The sequence below is a fragment of the Passer montanus genome, unplaced genomic scaffold (genome assembly GCF_014805655.1).
Source record: "Passer montanus isolate IOZ18808 unplaced genomic scaffold, ASM1480565v1 scaffold20, whole genome shotgun sequence".
NCBI lineage: Eukaryota > Metazoa > Chordata > Aves > Passeriformes > Passeridae > Passer > Passer montanus.
In genome coordinates this window covers 9,472,544-9,499,635 of record NW_024366592.1, presented here as the reverse complement: position 1 = coordinate 9,499,635, position 27,092 = coordinate 9,472,544, and the positions used below count along the sequence as shown (strand labels likewise).

The following is a 27,092-nucleotide window of genomic DNA, read 5'->3' as shown; positions in this document are numbered from 1 at the left end:
CTCCTAGTGTTCCTAACACTCTTCCAGTGCATTTTTCTATTTTATTAAGGGGAGTGACTGGTGTGGCTGCTGTGGCTGTGTAGGTATACAGGAGCGTCACCAGAAATAGGGCTGCAAGTGCTGTATTGTGACAAGGGAGTTAATATGCTGCTGCTGAATGTCATATTAAGGCTGTGGTGGCAGCCAAAGGAAGCTAGCACCTTCCCTTTGCCCCCAAACACAGCAGCCCAAGGCTTGCCTTTGCAGACATCCTGGGCATCTTGTCACTCTCCAGCAAACCAGCGTTTGCCAGCCACTGGCAGAGAGCTGGCCGGCTGCATGGCACTCCTACTGCTGAAGTGCTGTGTTTTGGGCTGTTCCTGGAATTAACCTGTTTTCCAGACTTGCTCCCAGCCCTGGCAAGTGGCTTGGTGCTGGGGGCTGGCATGAGAGAAGGGGCTTGGTGGCTTCCCTGCCCTGCTGGGCAGAAGGAAACGCAGTCATCAAGCTGGCAAGCAGCACAACCAGCTCTGCTTCCCTGCCCTGGCTCTCCTCACAGCACTGTGCCTGAGCCAGTGCTGTGCAGGCAGCAGTGAAAAGAGGATTTCTTTTCTTTTTTTTTTTTTTTGGAGGGAATTAAAGGAGTAAATGACTGTCTTTGATGTGGTGGCCTGGTTCTGTGCTGAGCTTTCTGCTGCAGGAGCCGATAGCCTGTCCCTCTGCCAATTTTCCTCTGAAGGGTGGAAAACGCTACTGACAAAGACCTGAGGCCCAGAAAAATGGCATTCCTGGTCAATAGGATTAATTTAAATGAGGGGTACCCAGCTCTTATATGAAGATGAGAGCTGATCCACAGTAGGCAGTCTAAACACAGGCTGCTTCTACTGATTCAGGCTTCTTAGGTCCTCAACCTGGCTGTTTCATGGAATTTAAATAGTTTGCCAAGGAAGGGCTTGTCATGTCCAGATATGCAATCTAGACAGCTTTGAATAGCTGATGCTGATGGTTTTCTCTGGAGATGTGACAACAGTTCAATCATCAAATAGATGTTTCAGGAGTGAGCCTCTCCAGCTACCTCTAAACTCCTTTCAAGCAGCAGAAAAACTTCTGTCTCCTTTTAGGTGCAGGAGTGCCATGGTGTCAAGTCCCAACACCTATATGGGACCCTTGAAATATGGTTGAGGAAGCCCATGATTTTTATTCAGTTAATTTTAATTTTCCAAAGCTGAGACTTTCTTGATTCTCACTAAAATACAAAGTGACACAGAAGCTTCACAGAAGTGCAGTCATTAGCTTAAGAGGATCAGATAAAAATTGAAAGGGTTTTGTTTAAGAAAAATTTGCACCAAGTACTTCTAGGTAGCTGTGTTATGATCATATCTAAAAATGAGTATTGAGTTTGAGAAGCCAAGAAGTTCCTTATAGTCCATTTGTGGACTCCAGGTTTTTGGCAATGTGTATATACCGCAGCTTTGGAGCTATCAAATTTATTGACGTGGTAGGTATAGTATCTATCAGTATCTTTTTTGTGTAGTCTTTGTATTTTCTACACCTTAAAAAAAATAAAAAGGGAGTTGCAGGGAATAAACTTCTGAAGAGTGAGGGGAAAATGGTGGGATTGTCATTTGTAGAAACAGCAGTTGATTTAGTCAGCTTAGCCAAAGAATCTTTGGCTCTATCAGAGGAGAACTTTTTCTGCTGTACTTAATTGAATTTGCCAAGCTGGAACAAGCCCTGGCATAGCAGTTTCAACCCCTGCCTTTGCTAGTCAGCAGCATGCAGAGCTGCAGAGAAGTGATGAAAAATGCTGAGCAAATGCTGTGTGAACTGGAAAGTCAGCACTGAAATGCCTTCTTGACCTGGTGGTGATGGTCATTTCCTCCTCCTGAGTCAATTTGGGACATTTGGCATATGTCCAACACAAAAAAATGAGTTGTGTTCTGCAGGGATTCTCTTCCCTGCAGAGGTCTGTGTGTGCACTCAGCGCTGTCCTGGGAGGGTGCCTGTGCAAGACAAGCTGTGCTCTGGAGAGTGCATCTGATCTGAGCAAGCCTCTGTGGAGGAGTTTGAAAACTCAGATCAGTTGGGAGCTGCAGGAGGAAAGCAGAGTTTTTACATACCATTGCAAAGGAGCATTACTTTTGTCTGGAAGCATAAGGGTTATAGTGGAGGAGCCTAAATCCTAAATTTAAGTCCTGATGTGGCACTGACTGTAGGTCCTAAGGAGCTTTCTGTTCTGTCATTCCTGCAGTCTACTGGAAAAAATGTGTTATTTGTACAGGCAATGAAAGCATTGGCTATGGAGGCTGCAGTCATTTGCACACACAAATGGATGGTTCTGAACCAGTTCAGTGATGAGCAGTCCCAGGCTGCCTGGTGAGATAGTGGGGAGCTCACATCCTACCAAATTAGTTGTTACTTGAATTGGGAAGGAGTGGTGTGCAAATGAATGCCTTCCATTTGAGTTCATTTGGATGTAGGAGCTGCTGTTTTTGTTTGATAAACTTGATAAACCTCATCTGCTGTAACAGTGATTTCAATTGGAGGAAGATAAATTGAGGTGGAGAAGGAAATTGGAGGGCACAGGCTCAAGCCTGAGCAGGAAGATTGTTTTAATAACCTTGTCAAATGCATGCTGCTCTGGTTCAGGGTAAATGCCAATTCTTCAAAGTTCTTAAGGTAAAAAAGGCCAAGACCTCAGTTTTTCAGGTATATTTGAATATAATACTCAAATACATTTGAGATGCCTCTGAAAAGCAAGCTCGGTTTCCACCAGCTGAGCAAGACAGAAGACTGTGTCACTTCCTTGAGAAAACAGGCAGACTCTCTGCTGGGTTTGTTTTCCCAGCCCTGGAATGAGAGCTTTCTGTTTGTGCTGAAATGGTGATTAGTAAGATGTCCTAACAAAAAGGAGGAATTTAATGCAGCAAGAGGAAGAGTGATGTAGCTTATCTGTGGTTGTGGGTGTGCCCCTGTGGGTGTGTGAGATTTGTGCCCTGGATTAAGGATGATGATGTGTGCTTCTGTTGGACACAGAGGAAATGACTTTAAAGTGAATTGAATGGTGTTGGGGGTGTGTGTGCGTGAAGAATAGAGAAGGCAATGAGCAGAAGTCTTTTTTTAACTTAAGGTAAGTTTCACTTTTATTTGATACTCTGCACTAGAATAGCCCAGATACAAAGCTTGAGGTAAAAATGCACACTAAAGCTGGAATACAGACTACTGTTTGGAAAAGCTAAGTTGCAGAAATTTGTGGAGAAGTCTGTAGCTTAAGCCATAAGCGAGAATAGAGAAGGCAATGAGCAAAGTCTTTTTTTAACTTAAGGTAAGTTTCACTTTTATTTGATACTCTGCACTAGAATAGCCCAGATACAAAGCTTGAGGTAAAAATGCACACTAAAGCTGGAATACAGACTACTGTTTGGAAAAGCTAAGTTGCAGAAATTTGTGGAGAAGAAGTCTGTAGCTTAAGACATAAGCAAAACCAGCAAGAGACCTGATAGCTTTTTTTAGGTTATAAGGCAAGAAAGATTATCAAACACAAGCAATGAGTTCAGGGGGCTGAACGTCAAAGCCAAGATGCACAGTGCCTGGGAAGCTGAGGGTGGTGGTGGCTGTTCTTTCTCCAGGTCAGTGGGGAACTCTGTGTGTGTGTGTACAGATGCATGTGCAGACCAAGTTACTCTTTCCCATCACAGAAGAGCCCCAGGTAACCTGGTTTGTTAGAAAAGGAAGTTTCTGCAGGCTCCCAGCTCTCTAAGACCCTTTTCCACTCGCTAATGGCAACTCACTGAATATTTCTGACTGTCCTAGATGAGAGACAATGACCTTGATGGCCAATAGGGGCAGCTTCAAGAAGAATCCTGGAATCCTGATAGCTTCTTGTGTGCATTTTTTCTGCACCAGATCACAGAACTGTAGTAATCTTTTGCATAAGGTGTCCAGTCAGTGATCTGAGTGAAGGAGCTTGCTTCATTTGGTGCCAGCGCTCTTGCACATGAAGAATATGCAGTGACACTTTTTTGTTTATAGCAATCAATTCTAATGCTTGTGGAAGAGCCTCATTATTCCACAGGTCCTAATGTTCCACCAGGAGTGATCGTCTAAATTTCTTCAAACTTTTCACTTATGTTAATAGGAGAAAATTTGGCATCTTTTTCCCTCACTCTGTCTCTTGGTCCACTAACAGAAAGTTGTGGAAATGTGAAACAACAAATCGGTCTTTTTCTGTCTGTCTGTTTCTACGTGTGTTAATAAGTCAAGATAATGTTCTTAACTTTCTTAAGGCTCTGAATATAAAATCCATACCTCAAAATCTATGAGGTAAGAAGTAAAAAGACATAAATGGGAAGTGCTTTCGATAAATGTTTCTAAGAGGATTTGAGATAGATGACACATAGGGATTACCTCATATATATATATGTATATTTGTGCCACAAGATGGACTAATGTTAAACCTCTGACAGACAAAATCACAGTATTTCTTAAATGGGTACAGCATTTACATTTTTCTTGTGATATGGTTCTGATGGGGAGTCATTTCCCCAAGCTTATTCAGAAAGCTGTGGAAGCATGAGCTCAGTTACATCCAAGTTCTGTAAAAGGTTCACTGAAATTAGAAGCAACTCATCTCATGGCTGACAGCAGTGCTTTTTCCTTTCTCTTTGAAGCTTCCAAGCAGGCAGAGTCTTGTCAGCCAAGGTGGTGGTTTTCAGGGCTGCATCATCTTCGTCGTTGCAATGCAGATACCACACAGCTCTGCAAGGTGATGGATGGCTTCTGAAGCAGGCTGCACAAGCTGTCCTGCTGCTGGAGCAGTGAGTGAGGACTGAGTTGGCAATGGTGATGGTTACTGCAGCTCTGACAAGCCCTGGCTGCAGGAACAGGAGGGCTGCAAATGTTCATGGCAAATTCTAGGGAGATGTGTGACTTGATTGTGACTGTCCTATCTGGGGACACTTAACTGCACAAAAAGTCTTAGCCAAACTAGCGTGCTGAAAATCTCACAGTGAGCATGGAGCAGATTTTAACAATTTTCAAAATCTTTGTCCATTCACTGGTGTCTGAAATTCTTTCTTTCAAAAACAATTTTCAAAAGAAGGTTTCTTATCCTGCAATCTTTGGCTCTTGTATTGGAGTATTAACAAAAAGGAGTTTTTATCTCAGGGTCTCTAAGCTTGTTTTGCAAGGAGAAGTGTGGTGGAAGAGGCTTCCAAGGACTTGCTCTGACAGTAGGTACTTTTCAGAAGAGAACTTCTGTGTGAAATTCATGTTCACAATACTTAACCCAGAAAGGTCTTACCATTCTCTTTGCCTTCTCTTTTACCTTTCTACATCTCTGAAGAAAAGTAATTTACTTTTTGACACATACCAATTTAATGCAAGACAACTCATTGCAGTTGTGGCCATGTGTTGTATCACTGGGTTAAATTCTGTTAGAAGGCTGAATTAAAAACTAAGATGTCTCACTCAAGCAATCCCATGTGTTTATTAAGTAGCTTGAGCTACAGATGCTGTTCTGTGCTGCATCTCCACGTCTGTGCCAAAGAGTCAGCCTAATGCCAGAGATGGTTCAAAGTGCTTTCTGTCATCCCCTAATGGTGGCTAACTCTTACATGGGAATTCCTGTCCTGGTTAGGTGCATTGTCCATCTTGTCAAATAGCTGGTATGTGCTGTTGCTATGGAGTGTGATTCATGGACAGTGTTATGAAATAACTCCCCTGCAGGGAACACATCTTCATGGTAACCCTTTGGAAAAGTTGATTTCCATACTGAAATAGTAGGGAGCTTGTGTGTGTGTGTGCACGTGCATCCCTCTGCTGAGCTCAGTGTGCTGTGACGACAGACATGGGCAATGGATTTTCATTCTCTGCTGTAATCAGTCAGGTTTTGTTTTGCTGTCCTCTGTGTACTCGGAGTTCTTCTCTTCCTGATGATCTCCAGCATGTGAAATAATGAATATATAACTTTGTTCAGTTTGTTTGATGGAGGAGGTTTATCCCCATCACTGTATGACCTCTCTATTGGAAGTTGTAGCCTTATTTTAGGAAATGGTTTAGTCAGTTTAGAGGCGGAGGAAAACAACAGAGCTGATGGTATTTTTGGAAGCGAGAGAGAGGAGGATGTTATTTGGATTGCTTCCTTGAGACTGCCAGATTAACTTTCTGAAGATTCCTAAAGCAGGCAGATTTGGCATTTTTGAAGTATATGCTTATGGCTCTTTTACACAATATTAGGAAACTGTTCCAGTTTGGGAAGATGCTGGAACTCTCCAGTGGGCTAATAAACTGTAGCAGCAGTGTGTGGATTGCCCCAAAAGGGAGTTGGTGTACCCTGCCCTCTTGGAAACCTGTCTCAAGTGGTACAGCAGTCCCTCAGTGCATAGTTACTCATGATTAACAAACCATGGTCCTTCAAACAGAGGCAAGAATATGAAGAAATAAAATATTAAGCAGGTTGAAGTTCAGCGCAATTATTACGTTAATCAAAGCTGCCCTCCTCCACAAAACTGGCTGAAACAAAATGCTGGACTCATCAGTATGGATTTAATTAATTTCCAAATGAGTCCATCAATATGTTGATCTTTGATGTATTCATTTTATCCAATTCATTTGTTATGCAGCTTTTCTCAACAGACAGTCTCAGTCTTACAGGAAGCAGCTTGGTATGGCAAAACTTAGTTTTGATTGGTGTTTTTTGCATGTCTGCCAATGAAATATACATGTGGATTTTTATAGACCTCTAATTTGGGCTTGCCTGTAAAAAATTCCTCATAGGGTCCCCAGAATCCTTCTGGGAAGAGCTAAAAGGGCCTCTAGGTCCCATTTTAATTTGTGGTTTTGTGTTGTGGTTGGCTGAGGGTTCAGCAGATCTTCACCTCCGAGCAGCAGAGGCTGGCAAAGGTTTGGCAAGACTCCCCTCCAGAGTCCTGTTCCCAGGCTGTGTGCTCTTCCCTGCCTTCCCTTCTGCTTTCTAGGCAGTATTCCTGAGCTGCCCCTCAAGATGGGTAGTGATACTAAAACACTGCCTCCTCATCATGATTGGTGCGCAGTATCTGTGGGACCGAGGAGGCAGAAAGTTCTCTTGCCAAAACTGTCCTCACAAAGAGGATATGGAGTAATTTGGCTATTTATGTAAAGTTTAAGGTCCCACTGTCTGTGGTGGTTGTTTACATCAAGTCTCTTGTGGAAGAAAAGAGGTGGGTGGGAAATCTCTGTGGAAGTTGTGTGAGCACATGGCATGGCTGGGTCTGGATGCTGTGGATGATTTCTGAGAAGCAGCTCCTGGCCCAGTCACCACTGATTAAAAGATTAAATAGCCTTATCGTGTAAAACATAAGTTGATGTGTCTTTTTAATGTCATCCTGTAGTTTGTTTTCCAAGGCTTCAGTTTACAAGGACAAACCTTTTGGTTGTAATATAAGGCCAGAAGAGGCTCCAAGGGGCTGTGTGAAGGAGTGCATTCTCCTAGGGCAGGAGCCACTGCTTTGCTGTGTCTTGGAAAACTGCAGTATCTGGCTGAGCAGAAGGCTTTTGCAAGTTCCATAAAGTATTTGGTAGGGCATGGCACAAGGTAATGCAGCATGTTGTGAAATATTAATGTAGAACTAAAAATCTTGCTTTAAAAACTTGTTAAACTTTAATTACAACAAATGTGGCTGAGCCACCGAATTAAAATGTTAGAATTTGATGTTCAGTGTGTGAGTTCAGGCAGGCAAAGATCATCCTGAAATATACATGTGAACAGGATTTCCCCTGCCCTTCCTCTTCAGAATAGTAGGGAGGAAGCGTCAGAAAGTGAAGTGTGACATCAGCAGTGCCAGTTACAGCAGCATGCATGATTTAAGTCACCAGGTTCATATCCAGAGAAGAGCTTGCCTCTAGGAAGTTAAAAGCAATTGTTCATCACCTTCTTAATGGGGCTCGTAAATCTGTGTGATCTAAGGAAAGTTGCAGAGCTCGAGAGGAACTTTAATTCTGTAATGCAGGTACAGGTTCAACATGAGATTGAAGTCCCTGTTCACACTCCCAGGATGTCTCCATGTTTTGCCCAGCTGAGGACTGGGCCAGGTATTTCACCTGGCGATGCTGAGCTCATCCCATTGAGATGAGTGGTGTCACCAGGGAACTGTGGAGGTACAGTCACCTTACAGGTCTTCCTGTGTGGCCATTTTACAGGCTTTCTGGCTTAGCCAGGCATGATGTTTTTCCTTTGCTAAAGTGTTGTCAAAGGCATGGCACCATTTGAAGCACTCCTTAATCCTTAATGAAGGACTGTGGGCAGTGGTTGTCTTGGCAATGCTTTGGAGCACCCTGTTTGCAGCTGGATGATCCATAAGGAGAACTCAAGCATTGTTCATACATCTCCAAGAGGGCCTTTTATTTCTTGGTTGCAGCAATTATTCAATAATGAATAATTAAAAAAAAAAAAAGGAAATGTCCCTAGTTTGTCACAGGGACGGCTGTTCTAAAGCAGTGAAGACCCTCAGGCTCTTCAGGTGCAGGTTTCTCTCACTGTAGTAGTTGCCTTGGTATAAATTATAAAAGCAGTTATGTCCAATAACAGCATATGAGTGGACTGCCTTTGCAGTGTGTGGGAGGGAGGGGGGAAATGAGCAGTATCCTCTTAAGAGGGAGTTGCTGGCTACACAATTCCTCCTTCATAAGCCAGCTTTTTGTAAGGTAGCTATGGGAACCTCTTTTCAAAAAGAGGTTATTAAATATTTTTCATCATTCCACGTTTCAGGTTGGTTTTCACTTATTTCATTCTTACCTTCCTTTCTTCTTCTGTGTCCTAGCAGTTTTCTTGCACAAGTGTGGGGCCTCAAGTTCTAGAGAAGTATGGGTATCTTTTGTTTCCATATTTTGAACCAGTGCTCATTGAAATATTTTTCCTTTAAAGAAAATTTCCATGCTTCAGGAATTTCAAACTTTTTTTTTTGCCTGCAAAACCAGAGACAGTTTCCCTGAACTGTTTAAAGCTGGTGTTGCTTGCTTTATTTTCTTCATATCCTCCAGGTGTCTTTTTAACAGAAGAGGCTGAAAACACCTCCCAGGCATCACAGCCTCCCATGGAACCCATTGGAGCTTGTGGAGATTTTTATATCATAATTAACATGCAGATGTTTAACATGAAAATTTTATCTGTGGATCTGAACATAGCATAATTTACCCTGCGTAAATAAATCAGGCACAGGGCTTTGCAATAATAATGAGACTTGTTAATAAAAAAAAAGAAGTGAAAACCAGGAACAGAGATGTCCACGTTTTTGTGGTACTCATAACCAAGTGAATTGACTCAGCTGCACAGGTGTTTAGAACAAGGACGCAGGAAACAGAAAACTTTGATTTCTCTCTTAAATTAAAGCCAAAATTAACAAGCACAGTTTGTGGTACCTTTTTATAGCCAATACAAATGTTGTTGGTAGAACACCTGTAATTTCCTGACCACAGTCCACCCAGTAAAGGCTGCTAGCTCTGGGTTAGTTGTGAAAAGCTCCCAGTGACATGTGTATGTTTTATTGAGTTTCTCTAATGCTACAAAGGTCATAGTTCTGAAGCTCTGATTGGAGATGGCCAATATTATACAAGAGAACATAAAAATACTGCAGATTTCCCATGTTATTTACCCTATCAGCTGTACTTTTGCAGGGATCCATGTGATCCCAAACACTCCTGAAAATCTGATTGCTACAGGCAAAGCAGGATGGCCTGTGGGAGCAAAGTCTCAGCATTAGTTAAAAGTGACTGTGTGCAGGACAGACTGAAGAGCAGCAGTTTGAGCTGTGTTTGAGCAGCAGCAATAGACCGAAAATTGTAAATAAGCCAGGGAAATTATAATGAGTAGAGTTAGAAGAAAAAGTGTCTAGATGTGTCTGATCCTTGCTAAGTACTTGACAAGGGATGCTAAGACAGCCCTGAGAACAGAATATTCATCTCTTCCTGCCTCTTCCCCAGCCAGAGCCTGTGGAGCAGGAGCAGGGATAAGAAATTAAGCAGAAGATTGCAGCCACTGTAAGGACACACATCCTGTTGCCTCAAATCAGTACCATCGACATACATTTCGTAACTGTTTGAAAAATGTCAGTACTCTTTCTAAATTGAGGCAGTAAATTGAGCAGATAAGTACCAAAAGATTAGTTACTTTTAAAAAAAATTATAAGCATAATAATAATTTAAAGGTTATTATATTCACTAATCTATGAAAAATGGACATAATGCTTTCCCATAATGTACAGGCCTGTTCCTTGTAGTGAATACAACATGAACACATTCCCATCTGTTTTTATTTTTTTCAGTTGTTTATTGTGATACAGTGTTTTAAACAGCTGTTGCTGAATAATTGAATGTGTCTCTAGCTCTGTTTTCAGATGAGTCTTACTGCTACTGTGTGAAAAGTAACAGATGCTTCAAGGTGGTGGTTATCTAAAGTTTGCAAGGAAAAAGGTGTAAGTGCATAGATACCAGGTGCCAAGGTAGCCCTTTTTGGTTCATAATTTATTTATTTTACCTGTGTTCTCTTATTTGTGTTCCCTTTAACCCTATGTCCTTGGGCTGTGCCTTTGGTTGGCTTGGTTCCTGTGGCTTTCTTCTAAGATAGCTGACTTGTGTTTTTATGTATTTCCCAAAGGAAAGATGATGTGCCAGAACTGTGTCCTTTTTGACTTTCAAAGATTAAGTAAAATTTAGAATATTTAATTTACATGTTTGGGTGAATGTTGCAGTGAAGTTGTCATGTTCCTGAGAACTGTCATTGTTTATCCAGTTGTTTTGCTATGGTCTGTTACACAAAAAAACAGCTACAGGAAACATATGGTGTCAGTTTTATTGTGTTAATTAATTATTTGTATTCTTAACCTGTTTACTGGGCCTGATTTTTAGTCACATCCAGTAGGGTTGGTTTGTTCTGTTTATTGTTGGGGCACTGTGTCTGTTTACAACACAGATGTCTCTCCTGCAATAGAAATTGAGCTTTTTATAGAGCCATTTGAATGTTTTTAATATTCAAGCCCACTGCAGTCTCATAACTTAACCTACCAGCTGAAGTGAAGGCTTTCAAATGACTCTTCACTGCTGTTCCTATGGTTACACTGGAACAGACACCTGCTAAGTAGGAGCCAGAAGGGCAGACAAAATCTAGTAGCAGTTGCTGTCATTATTGCAAGTTTATAATTTCCAACTTATTTAATTTCCTGTGCAGTATTTTATTTTTAAGTGGAAGTGTTTGTGAGGATTAGTGACTGGTACTGTTGGAAAACAGTAGCTAGAAGATGATGGAGACACACCCCCTGGGAACAGGCTTTTGTTCTGCTTGCAGGGGGGTTTATATTTTCCCCTTTACCAGTTAACTTAAATTGCAGGGCCCTCTTTGTGTGCAGTTCTGAGACAGATCCTGTGTTATTGGTAGGTGACTTGCATGGGAACTGTGAGCCAACATCAATGTTCCCCATCCTATCAGATGCTGGGAGTAATAAGTGGTATGTTAACTGCTATTGTGTGGAAATAATACATATTTAAAGCAAACAACCATCAGCTCCTTGAGTGCTGGAACAAATGGAACCCAGGTCTCCTGTGGATTTGCCTTGTGCATGATTGATTTTTGCCATCTGAGAATGAGCACAAGCATTTCCTCGCAGCTGGGGCATTTGGTGGGGTTTCCCTTGTGTCGCATCTCCTGGGGGAAGGAACACATGGCACTGCAGGTGGGAGCTGTGGTATCCTCCTCCCTCTCTCATTTCCACTCCTACACCCACCTTTGGGCTGCAGCAGAGTGATCTCCCCGATTTCACTTTCTGTTCAGAAGCTTTGCCCTTGTGAAAACATCCCCAAGCCTGTGGCATGAGTGCAGGCCAAGTCAGCTTTTGTATTGCAAAAAACTCAGGGTAATTAGACATGCATACAAATAGCAGTTGATGACACATTAAAACAGAACAATGTTTATTCCAGCTTCTTTCTGGATGCCTGAGTTTTCCTTGCTTTTTACATTATTGTAAAGGGTGGATAGAAGGTAATTGCAAACAAGGAGCAAAAAAATCCGATTATAATGACATAATGCAAGCTTTCCTGCTCTCTTTAATGCTCTTTGTGACTCAGACCATGTGTGAGTAAAGAAATATGGAGATTTTTTAGGAGGGACTGAAGGGAAAGCAGGAGGACTACAAATTGGGAATTGGGGCTCTGCTTCCTGTTCTGGATAATTTCAAGTTGTATCCCATGGTATGGTGCTACTGAAGTAATCCATGTTTTTGTATTGCTGGTAATGTGTCGGGAGCACCTGGGGCTGTGGGGTTAGGAACAGCAACAAGCTGCTGGGATATTGGGAGGGAATGCAGCAAAGCCACAGGCTGTAGCAATATACTCCTATCTGGCAGTCAGGCTTTGTGATGCTTCAATTGCTTTTGGTTGTGGACTCTCCTCTCTGAGTCAGCTGCTTGATTCCAGCCTGTGTTATTACCTGGCACCAGGGTTGGGGTTCTCTCACCCCCTGCCCTATGTGTGCTCCCCTGTGTCCTGCCTTGCACAGCCTGGGTACAGACACCTCAGAGCTGTGCTGGCTACTCCAAATAGCCAGAGGACAGAGGGTTTCATACAGTGATGGTGCTCTGGTGCTGTCATTTCTGGGATAGCCACCCCAAAGAAAGACAATATCTTATGTCCAGAGCTTGACCTGAAATCTTTTCTAATGGGAAGCAGTTTGAGAGCAGCATAGAAGATATTTTTTAAAGCTTATTTTATTGAATAAATCACGAGGTTGAAATGCAGAAAATACAGTTGCAAAGTTGAGAAAAACAGGTGAACAGGGATGAAAGGAAAACTAGAGCTGAGCTCTGTTGGACACCTGCTTAGCCAAACAGCTGACTATACCTCCCTGCTTTGGATATCCCTGTATCCCTCTAACCCATCTCCCGAAGAACCAGTCAGCTCTGTGCTGCTCTGATACCTGGCTAAGCCTTATGTCCTGAAGGGCTGATGGCAAATCACTGGAGTTTTCCATATAAAATCTTTTAAACCTAGCTGAGGTGTAGCAGTGATCAATGCACCTTGCACGCTCTGAGGTTTCACTCAAACCAGCAAAGGCTCTAATCAGTCACTCCAAGTGCTGGCCCATTTAGAGGTGACTTGTGCAGCTTGGTCACAGGAAATAGTGTAGCAAAGGGATTATTTGCACAGACTCACTCGGGTGCCTGTTCTCTGAGGGGTCGATGGAGGCACTGCTTGTCCTGTGCTGGATCTGAGACTTCTGCTAAGCTTCATCTGTAATAATGTTTTTAGCAGAAGTGACTTCCCAGCACCGGTGCAGTAAATAACTCTGCCATGGTAAATTTACTGAGCTGTTTATTGACGATTGCTGACTGCTAAGAGACCTTTCTGCCCTGTCTGCTGCTTTCAGGGAAGTGAAACTACTGTTCCAGAAACTGGTGCTTTATTGGTGCTCATCTTCAGATGCTTAAAGTCTTCTTCAGTCTTTGAAACAGTTCTGTTTATGCAGACACAGCTAGTCTTGGTGGCAAAATGGGGAACTTCAGAAAGACTGTTAACTGCACAAATAAATTCTGAATTTAAAATTAGTAACACTTCTGTCTTGTCAATATATAGATCTATAAAAGTTCAATTTGTAACTCCCCTCCCTTTCTGTGTCCATTTCTGTCTTTTAAGAAAGTTTCTTTTTTTTCCTTTTCAAGTCATCAGTAAGACTGGCTTTTGCTTTTCCCTCTGTATAAAAGCTATTGATCAACTGGGAAGGAAAGAAAGGTGTTTAGATTGTGACCTAAGGCTACTTTCTGCATGGCCAGGTCCTGCATAGTTCCCCAAGTGGCTTTAAATGCAAAGTTCCTTTGGTCTCCACTACTTTTGTTATTTTGTTTTGGTGGTTTGGGGGTTTTTTGGTGTTTTTTGTTTGTTTGTTTGCTTGGTGGTTTTTTGTTTGGTTTTTTTTTTGTTTGGTTGGTTTTTTTGTTTTAACAAAAGAGGGCATATTGCTGTTTTGGAGTGTTGTAGGTGACATATGAAGTAAACCTAAAATGACTAATGTCTTTCTTTAGATGCCTTTAGTGGCTGGGATCTCCTTTGATGGCTAGACACACCACTTGAGAGATACCACACAGAGCCTTCTGTTAAATGAGGACTGGTTAGGAGGTTCCCAGTGCACGTGAAGGTGGGCAGGGAGCAGATCCCAAATGTATTCATGGACTGAATGAAAATACAGCTGGGTAATGGCTGGGATTCTTCTTGCATGTCTTCTTTCAGTGTACTAATGGTGCAGTTCTTTTGTTGTGCAGCAAGCCGGTTTTTGTTGATATCACTTTCTTTTGGGAAGCAGGAGAGGGAAATTTAGATGCAGTCTCTCCTCACTCCAGTAAGCAGAAAATTGAACACATTTTTCATGCCTTAAGGCATGTGTTCTACCTCTTATTTGGTGTTAGAGCAGCCCCTTAGAAAGAACTTTGTCATGGTTTAGCCCCAACCAGCAGCTCAGCCCTGCACAGCTGCTCACTCACTCTCCCCTGGTGGGATGGGGGAGAAAATTGGAAGAGTAGAAATGAGAAAATGAGAGTTGAGATAGACAGTTTAATGGGTAAACTAAAAACAGCCTGTGCAAGCAAAGCCAAAAAAAGGGAATTCATTCACTGCCTCCCATGGGCAGGCAGGTGTTCAGCCATCCCCAGGACAGCAGGGCTCCAGCACATGTGATGGTGACTTGGGAAGACAAATCCAAGCCGTAGCTCACTGCTGTGAGGAAAATTAACTCTACCCCAGCCAAAACCATCACAAAGCTGTAGCTGCATTTTGTGAGGATGCTTGTAGAACACTTGAAGCTTATTTGCTTGCTGGATCAGGCTATGCAGGGACTGGAAACCAGGGAAAGTGGTGCCTCAGCTGTAGGTGACATGGGCAGGAGCCTTGTTTCTGATGGCTGAGGGGGGAAATGTGATGGGAAGGAGCATCCTGCAGAGCTGAGGTGCCCAGCCAAGGAAGAGTTACTTAACAAATCCATAAGCCCCCAATCAGCGAGCAGCCAACCCAGCAAGTGCCAAAAGCCAGGGTTTTCTTAAATATAGAAGGAAAATCCTATGGTGCTGTATTCAGTTTTGGAGACGGGTTTAAAGACTTTTCAAAGATCAGAAAGCTCAGCTGTGTTACTTTTCTATCTTGTAAAAGCCTGACTAATACCTGCCTTGCTGACAGTAAGTTTGTGCAAGAAGTTCACATGCAGCTTTTTCTTCTTGTGTATGTGCTGCCTCTGGGAAGATGTTGGATTCTGTAATTCATGTCAAGAGATCTGTGTGTAGTTCTGCAAACCGGTGATACCCCAGATCAAATCAATAGGTCATTCCTGAGCAGGAAACCTTCCTAACAGGATATTCCTCTGCATTTTAGGAACAAGGGCAGTGTGAGGCTAGAGGGGTTTGTGGAGGCCGGAGGCTTTTCTCTTACGACTGGAGGAAAAAGAGATGGGGAAAAATATGCTCCAAGAGAGCATGCATTGACTGTCTCTCTGGCTCTGAAAAAAATCTGAGGGCATTCTTTTTGTAATCTTACCCACAAAATACTTTCTTTTTAAAACTGCAGCTCTTCCCTGGACTGGGGGTTTGCTTGACACAAAGCATACACTTCCCCTGTGGCTTCCTTGAGCCCAAGTGATGGGGCCTGACCAAGTTTCATCTCACACTTTCAGAGCCAGGTTGGCATCCCTGGCTTTTAGGATTTGCTCTGTCCTTCTGTCTCATGCTGGGCTAATTTAGCCTCATCTTGGTAAACAAGAAAAGGGTCCTTATTCAACAGATTTGAGCTGGAGTGACTGCAGCTGTCGTCTGGTCTGTGTGCAAACCAATTTTGTTCATTCCCTTGCCTGGCAGGAAGCCTGAACCAGAATTGTGTCGGGACTAATCAGCATTAAAGCAATGTCAGAGGGGCTGCAGCAGGCTGTTCTGTGGCAAGGCAGGAGCAACAGGGCTGTTTGGGAGGGATTAGCCTAAGTCCTGCTTGGGATGCAGCTGTGCTAGGAAAGGCACTGAAACTGTGCAGTGCATTTTTCTTGGGCTTTCACAACAAGCAGCAGACTGCCAAAAAAGTGGTTTCCCAGTGAGAAATCAGCAAGATTTACCGTATGTGGCCATAGATAAAAAAGCCAGAGAAGGTGCAGTGTCCACAGAGCTGTAATATCCGGGAGATATGCATGATGCCTTTGAGCATGCTGGGCTTCCCTCTTGCCTTGCCTCAAGGCAGCAGACAATGAAATGAGTTCAGTGTGTGGTCTCCAGCCAAGAGATGATGTTAGTGATGCTGCTGCTGCTATGTTATACCATAATAGATGTGTTAGTACTAAACAACATGAAGACTAGGAGGTGGAATATGCTGAAAAGACCAGAGGCTTGGCAGGGGCTGATTCATAGCTCAAGTGGCTCACAAACTCTCTTGTGCTGCCTGGCATTTACCTTGCAGGTTCACAAGTGCCTCCTGGTTTATACTGCAAGCATTAAGTCAAAAAACCTGTCCTACACTGTTTGCTCCAAAGATGCTGAAATATTGACTTGCTCTCCCCTCCTTACAGCTATAGAATTGTCCTTGCAGTTTGTAATCTCAAAAATTATTTTTGTCTTGCTCCTGAGCTCCTGATTTAGGTTTTGAAGTCAGCCCTGCTTTAAACAGGGGCATGGACCAGATAACCTCTAGATCTGGTTATAACCTTTCTGATGTGGTTATTCTGATCCCTCTGCTTTTACAGTACATATTTTGGGTGATTCTATAGCTGAAATTCTGCAGCTTCCTCTGTGACTCTGTCAGGGGTCTGTTTGTATATATGCTCAGTGTTAGTCATCCCTTCTCTGACTGCAGCTATGAGAGTTCCTTGGGAACAACCTGAAATGGGCTCGTGTGTTATCCACAGCAGGCACAGCCATGCTCTGGATGCCTTCTAGGCTTCCTGAACCTCTGCTAAATATGAGTCTGCCTAAATTTACATGTCAAAACTGTTTTCTTGTACAAAGCTAAGCCCAAATGAACTTTTGAACTGTATCCCCGCCACATGCTAAGCGTGTTTTTGTTGTTTCAAAAGCTGATTTAGGGGGAGCAAGCAGACCTTCTGGTCTGGGGTGCCCCAATTAATTATAAGCTGTGCAACATAAGAAATCCTGCTTCTTAGGGAAAAATCTTCAGAGGCAAACCTGTTTGAGATGAGTGAACTGAGACACAGGAACAGAGCAGCTTTCTGAATGCTTTCATCACTAGAAAACTCCTTCAGGTCTTAGTGACGAAAAAAGGACCAAAGGCCCAGCCTTGCTCTGTACTTACTGATATATGATATGGTCTCCTCCAGCAGTGTCTGATGGCCTGGAACATTTAGTGGGTGTGAGATTATTCATTAGGAAGAAGAATATTAGCTACCAGGAGTGCCTTCTGGAACACTGGTTTCCTTGAGGGAGGTGAAATGTTTGGAGCATACTCTTAAGTGGGAGTAAAAGGTTAAAAAAAAATCCCAGCTAGACAAAAAGACCATCAATATTCTGAAAACCTGCCGGTGGATACTGAGCTGGATGGGCTTTAGAAGGAAACTCCAATGCACATCCTCAAATAGCCACTGAAATGGTTGGAAAATACGTATGAACCACTCCAATTCTGGCATTATTATTGTTATTGTTATTTTTCTTTTTTCCCTACTTCTAGCTGAGAACATCCTGGTTTGTATGAGGACTGGGCTGTTTAAATGATGTAGGGCCAGTTACAGAAAATAGATTGGCTGTAAGCCAAATTCCCTTTTATCTTCTATCCTTCAAGACTGGTATTTTTGTTCCTAAACAACTTACCACTTTAAGTTTTAGAGTCTTTCTGTTAGTGTGTAGATATTAAAAAATTGCTTTCCTTAATGCAGTTGTTTCACTTGGTTTCTGCAGGGAACTATTTTTCATGCTCAGTTATAGCCAGTGTGCTCTGCTGATGGCCAGTGGCTTCAGGCTGTTGTCCTGAAATTGCCACCTCTTGCCATTTCTTATGCAAGAGGTGTTGTTTTGGTTTTATTTCAGTTTTCTTTTCTTTTTTTTTTTTTTTAATTCAGAGCATTTGACAAGTTTGGGCCCCCTCCCTGTGGGGGCACAGATGGCAGCTAAAGGGATGCTGGAACGATTTCATTCCTACCTTGGTGATGACAAACTGGATTTCAGGAGAGAGTGGCAAGACTCTGCAAATCTGTTTGAACATATCCTGTGTCTCTGACAAATGTGGAAGGGGTTTGATGCTCCCTGTGATGGCCAGTGCTGAGGTCAGAGGTCCTACTTTCTTACCTACAGTCTCCTGATTGATCGTGTCCAGGGCTCCCCTCCTGTCCAGATTTCTGTGTTGGGCTCTCTGCCTCTTCTGCCTCAGGGCTTCCTGTGAGAAGTGCAGAGCTGCTCTTGTCAGGGAATTAATTCTTCATCTTCAAGTAGAAGGGCCTTTCGGAAAAATTCATAGAATGATAGAATAGTTTGGAAGGGACCTTAAAGATCATCTAATTCCAACCCTCTTGCCATGGGCAGGGACACCTTTCACTAGAACAGGTTGCTCAGAGCTCCTTCCAACCTGACCTTGAACACTTTGAGGGTTGGAGGGGTCATCCACAACTTCTGCAGGCAACCTGTGCCAGTGCCTCCCCACCTTCACAGTACATTTGAGCTGGTGCAGCTCCTTTCTCCATCTTAAAGACCACCTGTGTTTCAAGTTCTGTATATGCCCAGCTAGCATACCCAGGGATATGAAAAAAGGGACAGCTTGGACTTGAAATGTCTGGAGGTGCAGCAATATCCAAGTTCATGATCTGACATTGGAGTTTTGTTTTCTGTTGAGGATCTTCACAAAGCTTTGTGTTACTTTTTGTTTGGAATACACAATACTGTAGTTTCCTTACTGAACGATGACCTTTCTTAAAAGAGCATCATTTTGAAAATATTAAATGAAAGAAAGGTTAGGGAAAGGGAAAAACTGACCTTGGGTCAGAACAGAAGTCAGTGCTTTTGTTTCTACAGGCTAATACATGGTTGCAATTAAATGCCTTTTCAAAGCAGAAAATAAAGACTTAGAAAACATCAGTTATTTTAGACAATACTGATTTCATGGCTTCTTTGACATGACCTGACAGTTCAGGGAGATGCAGCAGTGTTGATGTTTGTCTAAGAAAGTGCAAACCTCTGTCAGAGTCCATGTGGATGACTATTGCAGGGTCATGTGAGTGTGTGTGTTTCCATTTGAGTAAGGCAATTGCCCTTTGATCTGACCTGGCGAGGAGCTGTACCTGTGTGGGGCTCAGGTTTTGCTGCCATTATCTCACCTGCTCAAGATCTCCTCCCGTGGGCTGCATCAAAATCCGTCAGCTCTTTAGGCAGGGAGAAAGCAGTGGAGAGGTGGGAAGGTGATATGGATTAGTGCCTTTAGTGCAGGATTGTTACATCTTCCCCCTTCACTGTAAAATCAAAGTGTTCCTGACCTGAAAGAAGCAGGGCTCACTGCTTAATCTGCAGCCTAAAGCAGCTTTGTTGGGAAGCACCAGTGTAAGAAAGGAAGCAGGAAGGGTAAGGAACATCTCTGGATAAATACACCAAATAGTTGTGATCTCCAGGATGGGTGGCAGAAGGATGTTTCTTTAGGGAGGCAATAATTTGAGAAGGGGTTAACCAGAAGCACCACCAGAACACTGAGTTCCTCAGGCTGTTTATAAATGAATGCTCTGATGCTACAAAATACAGATTCAGGTTGAAGTTTCATATTTCTGCATTAAAATAAGTCATATTCAGGCTGTCATATCAGTACAAACAGAGAATAAACCTTGCTGAATTCAAAGCCTGGGGTGAAGTCCTACTTTAGCAAGCAGCCTATTTCAGAGGCAAAAGAAGCATGTTTTGGAAGCTTTGTTGTTTTGCCTCATAAATAAGTTTAGCTAGAAGTTTGAGTGTTTCGAAATTCTTTCATGACCCTTGAATTTGCAGCTGTAGGATGTATGTGAGTGCTCAGGTTCCTTTAATCTCATACATACATAGTGGTTTTAATTTCAAAGGGGAATTCTGTTCCCCACATGGACCGCCTGTTCTTGTGACAACTTGGAGATCAGCCCCCTTGGACTGATTGCCTGTATGCATGTGAAACTATTGAAATATTCATTGTAGTCTGTGGTAATCTAATATTACTGAATCATCTTACAGTCCTTAACAAGAAAGTTGGGGTTTTTTTTCATTCTGATAGTAAAACTACAGAGTTTATTTTAGCAAATATCCAGTAATACTTGTGCTCAGGTATCCCCTGCTTAGCTTATTGCTAACAACTGCGTAACTGTTGAAATCTGTATCATTTGTTGTCACAAATATTTTTTAGTTTGGATCTTTCTTCTTGTGTGTGCTTCCCATTTAAATATGAAAAAAATTGCTTCCTTAATGTAAATATTTCATGTGATGCACACAGACCTGTTAACCTCTGCATTGACGAGGCATCCATCAGGGATGCTCCTGGTGTGTATTCTGCAGGTTGCAGAATAAATCGCCACAAATCTGTCAAACCCTGAAGAGGTATGCAAATTCCTGCGTCTCTTTAATCTGACATGTGTGTATGCTGCCTGATTTGAGATGGGAATTTTAATCCCACAGGAGCTCCTGACGCTACTGCATTGCTGTGCGGAATTAGGAGCCAGCTGGTGTCCAGGTTTGGGGACTGTCTCTATTGTTGCTCAGGCCATTTTGTGGAAGACCCCAGGTGCAGGGGCAGCTTTTATCCTGGAGCAGTGTTCCTGCCAGTCCCCCCTCTTTGGGGGGGAGGGAGCATGCACATGTGTGTGGTTACACTGCATGCATGCTCTCTTACACAGAGTGATGATCTTGAGTTGGTGGGCTTATGTTTTATAGGGAATGTTGAGTGGGGACTATTGAAACCCTTCCTGAAGCACCCAAAATTACTCTCTTCTGCATTGATTTGAAGGAATAACAAGTTTTCCAAAGCAAAATGACAATAGTCTTTGTTTTTTTTGAAACAGGATGTTCGGATTTAGCCGTCCTACATTGTCACGCCAAGACACCACTACTTTCTTTCAGTTGTGTTGCTACACCCGTAGGTGTGTTCTCTCTCCTTTTGTATGTGCTTCCTTGCATTTATTAGACCTTCCAGACTTTGTACAGTCACAGAAAGCATAGGTACTAAAGTGTGTTCAGCTATGCTCCGTGGCTAATCCAGCCTTGATCTGCTCAAGTGTGAAATGCTCTGTTTCTAATGTGTAATGTTGTAACAGCGACTGAGGCTCCAAAACAGCATGGCATGGTGTGCCTCATTAGGTGAAGCATTTTATTTAACTCCATAAAATTCCACTTTATGCCAAAGGAAGGTGTAAAATACTGTAATGTATGTCATGCAGGAATAACAGGAGATTTGTGCAATGGCCAGGAGGGTTCTGGTGTCTGTTTGAGGTGGCTCTAAAAGCCTTGGTTTTCAAGTAGATCTGTAGTTGGTGACAACTCATGCTTATGCAAAAATTAGAGCAGCAATTACGTGCCTTGTACCTATGTATTTTTAGCATGCCAATCAACCTGGGATCCAGGCACCAAAAGATTAGTGGATTAGTGGTGAAGAGGAAACATTTGCTTAAATGCCAAGTAATTTTCAGTTTGTTTAGATCTTTCTTCTCTGCTGCTTTCATCTCTGCTAAGAGGGCACTGAATAATAGGTAAGACATGCACTTTTGTTGAAAGTGGGCTTTAATTTTTTACTCTCCCTTCTATGTATCTCTCCTCTTTATGTCCTCCTGGCTCTCTTCAACCCATCTTCAGGCCAGGAATTGCTCCCTATTCCCTTTTGTGGCTCTCGTGAGTATTTTTAGCTTTAGAGTCTAAAAACATTCCTGAAACATATGCCATTCTTAAATGGATATCTGCTGATAGAAGGGTTTTCACTGGAGTGGCTGTAGAAATGTGAGGGGAGAAAGGAGACGACACTGGTTTTCATTGCTGGGCTTTGGCAATGGGGGTACTTGTAAGACAGAGAGCCTTTTGTGCTTTTCTTGCACTTTAAGGGATCTTGTTGATGGCAGTGGAAGGTGTGTCCTGGGGTTTAAAGCTGGGTTGTTGGGAGAGCAAGCAACCCCAAAATACACCTGAGAGAAAATCTAGTAGAAGCCTTGAAACAGTGTTTTTGAGGCACAAGGGTCAGGGCTGCACTTGCACAATTGTCTGTGGGGACAAGTGGCCCTGTGGAAGAAAGGATTTGAGGCACATGGGCATTGGTGAGCTGTTCCCAGAGAAAATTACTCTTCTGACCTTTTCAAATGAGATCCTTCTTTCCACAGATGCTTTGGCGCTTAATACTCCCCGAGGCATTAAGGGACGCCAAAGGATTTTGGTTCTGGCAGCCTTTGCAGGGATCTGAACTAAATCTAGAGTCATGGTAGAAATGATGCTGTGTTTTGAGTTTTCCACCTGGAATTTAGTTTGGATCCAGAAATTAATGTTTGTCCCAGCCTTTGGATTTGAATCCTGAAACTTTACAGTGACCTGGTGATTCGGTCCCGGTGTCAGCTTTCTGTATTTTCAGTAAACTTGGAAACTGCCCACAAAATTGGCAGGAGTGATAAAGCTTAAATCTGGGGGTTTGTGCTTTGTCTGAAATAGAGCTCTCTGGCAATGAATAAAACTAAAGCTGTATCTAACTAATCTAACTAGTAATGATTTACTTAAGGTTTACACAAGCATAAAGAATATTCTTCATGTGGCTTACATGCACAATTACTGTGCACTGATGCACTTAATGATCCCTTCTGTAAATTCACTGGCATTCCTCAGATAGTAAATTAAGCTGGTGTTGTCTAACACCTGTAGGGATGTTTGTGGAGTAGTTACAACTGATCTATCTTTCAAGATGATATTTTTCCTTTTAACAATATTCTAACACTTCTTGTTAATAAAATTCCATTTCCCCCTCCCAGCTAATAACAACTGCATCATCCAGCATGGTGTGTAAATGCGTTATTCCTTTGGTGACAGCTTTACCCACTTTTAAAGCATTTGCAGCAATATACTCATCTCCAGTTACTGTGGTACAGCCACGTTGAAGCAGCTGAGAGTAGTCTGCAAACTGAAATGGTTTTCAGGTAGCTCTTAAGTAGAAGTATCAGTGTGGCAGTCATATTTTCTGGAAAACATCCCTTTGCCCAGGATTTCTCTCCTGGGAAGCTGAGAAGCCTCAGAGAAAAAGGAAAACAATATTATCTCATTTGCTTCTCCTGTATTTTGCTGCTTTGGAATGTGGTTGGGGATTCTTTATCCAACTGGTGATTGTTTAATTGGTTTCATGTGTTTCGTGTGAATTGTTTTGCCTTATTGGCCAATTACAGTCAAGCTGTGTCAGGGCTCTAGAAAGAGTCTCAAGTCTTCTTTATCTTTTAGCCTTCTGTAAGTATCCTTTAAGTATTCTTTAGTATAGTATTCTTTAATATAATACGGGATCTTAAAATAATAAAGTAGCCTTCTGAGAACATGGCTTTCTTCATCTGGGAACCCCACAAATACCATATATCAGCTTTTAAAGATGAATATGGCTGTGTGGGCTGCATATCCTCTCTGCAGCTCCATTCCTGCTTGCTACCCTTCTCCATCCGGAAGCCCTGGTAATTTCAAGCCTTGCCTGAGGGTTCTTGTGGCTTTTCAGTGTGCAGAAGGTTTTTTGTCTTCTAAAAGGATTCATTTGTTGAAAACTGTTGGAAGACTGGTTCTTGTAGACTGTTGTAAGGCCAATTCCTTATTGGCAGCAACTTACACAGCAGTTGCTCAGAGCTCCCTAAATAAAGTTTGTGCTACACAAGGGAGTGCTTCTACTTTATTCCAGTGAAAGAGCTTTGTTGGCTTCAAGTAGCAAAGTTCTTTCTTTGCCTGACCCTTTTCTCACCAAGTCCACATATTTAACTAATTTTTCACGAAGCTAGCAGCTGCAGCATTTGACAGGTGAGTTGCCTTCTTGTAACCCTGTGCTTGTAAAGGGTGTGCAAAAGAAATAACTCGCTACAGTGGGGAGCCACTCCTGGGGCCAACCTTTCTGAATCTTCCTTTTGCCCCACTAAGGAAACCAGCTGTGTAAACCTCACAGGTGTGGGCCAGCTCTTCAAAGAGCTGCAAAGAGGCTGTCCCTTCTCTGGACAGGTGTTTTAAGTATCCATTTGTGTGCCAGTGTTGGGTTGTGGACTGTGGACTGTTGGAAGAAGAATCTTCCTCAGAAACTAGGGATAGCTTCCTTCTGGTGCCAACAGCACATGGGCAGTGCTGAGTAAAAACCAGCCACGAGTCTCTTGCATCTTGGTGTGGCTCAGCACATCAAGGGATAACTCTTAGCAACATCAGCAAGGAAGGGCTTCCTTTAATCTGGGGAAATCCCAGCATAAGGTTGCTGAGTCCAGGGAACTGAGGCCTCAAGCTTGTGTAGTGAAAAGAACGCTTAACCCCTGAGTTTAGCTGGGTATTCTAGCTGCAGTGTGGACATCTTCATGCTCTGTTGATGTCAAAGTTATTTAGTGCTGAAAATGGTCCAGGTCAAATTAAACTTCTTTCTTTTCTTGTACTGACTTGCAAGCTGAGCTTAATTTGGGTGATGTTCTATAAATGTGGCTTTCGTGAAATTGCTTCTGACTTCAAGTAATAAAACACCTGAAGCTTGCCATCCTGATGAGTGGAGACTAATATGGGTGTATGATGTATGTGTATTGCAGAGTGGTTAAAAAAAAACCCCTAACTTAACAGCCCAGTTTAAAAGGTAACTGAATGGACTGGAATTATAAAAATGAAGCTGTTTGTCCCTGTGTTAAAAAAGGCCCAAAGCAAAATTTACTGAAAAACTCCTCTTTCTTTCCTGCATGGTTGCACACAAACCTAAACAGTAGTAGTATAGGGATTTTCAAGATGACAGGTTCTACTTGTTTGTGGGGTTTGGTGGGTTTTTTCCTTACCTTTCCTCCAGAAATGCCTACTGTAACAAAGCAGGTCTTGAGACAAGACTCTGGTTCTACCTCTGTAGTGTACCTCTACAATGGAGTAGAGAACAAAACCTGATTTGAGTCGTGAGTCAGAAATTGTATTGGTGAGACTGTTTTCAAAACCAGTCTGAGAATGCAACATCATATTCTAATACATAAATTAGATGCATTTGAACTTGAACCTGTTTCTGTTAGTAAGTAGAAAGCACAAGCATGAAAGATGTGCTGTGCAAAAGGCCTGATTGGGCACCTGGTCCTGTGTCCTGTCTGTGAAGGGAGATGAGCACGTGGAACAAGGAGTGGGAAACTGGCATTGCAGTGGGTAGGAAGCTGTTCAAACTTCACAGGAATGTGATGGCATCTAAAATACCTTCATTTTCGTTGTGATTCATCCCAAGACTGCAGTAGTCAGGTGCCTGTTGCTCCAAAGCCAGGGATCCCCTTGCTGGACAGGCTTTAGCATCCTGCTGTGTTTAAGGACCTGAGCCAGGGTCTTATTCCTGCTTGAGCATTTGTTACTCTGCCATCATTAATGTTCTTTTGGGAACTGAGAGCTGCATTTCAAACTCTTCAATTTCATATAGTTGCATACCTTGCTCATGTCCCATGTAACTAAACAAAGACTTAGCAAGCATTTTAAGAATTATGATGTATGAAACTTCAATTTAAATGAACTTTTAATTGTTGCTGGGATTGTTTTCTCTATTAGTAAAAATGCTCATCCATTTTATATCAAGTGTTCAAAAGATACAGCAGGTTTGAATATAAACATGTAACAGAAAATAAAAGATGCCACTTGTATGTGAACAGGATAGGCCAAGGATCTCTGGAGCATGTTTTCCCTAGACTGGAAACCCATACTTGTAAAGGCAGTATGAAAGGTATGAGTGAATTTCACACCTTGATTTCTAGAGAAAATAAAGGCCCAATGTATAAACAATTCCCTGTACTTATAAGTACAGTTCTGGTTTTATACCTGCTCCACTGTTGCCTGCTAATGCCTTCAGCCTTTGGAGACAGACTCCAAGGTAATTGTGTAGGAGCACCATGCCTAGGGCACCTGTTTGTTAAACTCCACCTGCTCCACTGCAAAAAATCACCCAAACTGACCTAATTTGATTTGTTTTGGATTTGGCAAGATTATAATGCAATTTTGGTGTAAAAGGGATGGTGTAATTCATACTTTACTTGCTAATGTAGTGACATGCCTGTGATCTCTTAGCAGCTGGGACTTGGGGCTATTTTAAGACTGACAGTGTTGATGCTGTATAGTGTTATTCAGTAGGCAGACAGTTTAGTATTTTAATCAAGGACAGAAGGAAGAGATTATGGCAAACTAAATTTCTCATTTCAAGAGCCTTTTCTTCTTTATTTAGGTGTACAATGACTTGTTTATGTGAACAAATCTTTTTAATAGAATTTTTAAAATACTGTACCTTTTCCAAGTGTAATTAATTTGTGGCTCTAACAGTGTTTCATTACATTGTGTTTGTGTCAAGAATTAGGTGGTACAACCCAGGAGAGTGTCCATAGCTCTGTGTTTTTATCATTGTTGGCAATTTGACTTCCTGTGCAGGGGTTTTTACTCACTTCTGTGTCTGCTTAGCCATGTGATTGATGATAATAAATGGTCAAAGAAGTGAAATGGGCATCAAACCAGAGCCTGTCCTAGATCATCTGGCTATACATTGTTTCACAGGTTGCTCCTTTTCACTCTTCCTATTGCAGAGGTGCTGGATACCTCTGTGGAAGCTCAGTGCCAAATTTCCTTGGAATTAAAATATTTAGGGGAGAGCTGAAAGGACAGCCTGGCAGAGAGACTTGTCAAGGTAGTGTGGATATGGGCCATTTAGCAAGAGGTATATCTCTAGTTTTGACAATTGTTTTGTTTCATTTAATTTAATACTTCTGCAATGTTTTAGTTCAAACAGCTCAAAATTAGAATGAAATTACTTAAGACATACGGGGTGGAGAAACATCATCATGCAGATTTGACTGTGGGCTATCTTCAGGTGCCTCCTGAAGAAGAGAGAAAATTATCCTGAAATACATACTCACATCTAAAAATCTCTGTTGGAAGAACTCCTGTGCCTTCTGCTGAGGGTTGTCTTCCCAAAAAATCTGGCCTTGGCAGAACTATCGGTGTCCT

The 27,092-nt window shown here is 42.3% G+C and overlaps 1 protein-coding gene across 6 annotated transcripts in view; it reads left to right on the top strand.

The window, feature by feature from the left end:
* DENND5B (DENN domain containing 5B) overlaps window positions 1–27,092 on the top strand; it is a 105,015-nt gene that overhangs the window by 16,245 nt on the left and 61,678 nt on the right. The gene's annotated exons all lie outside the window — the stretch shown is intronic.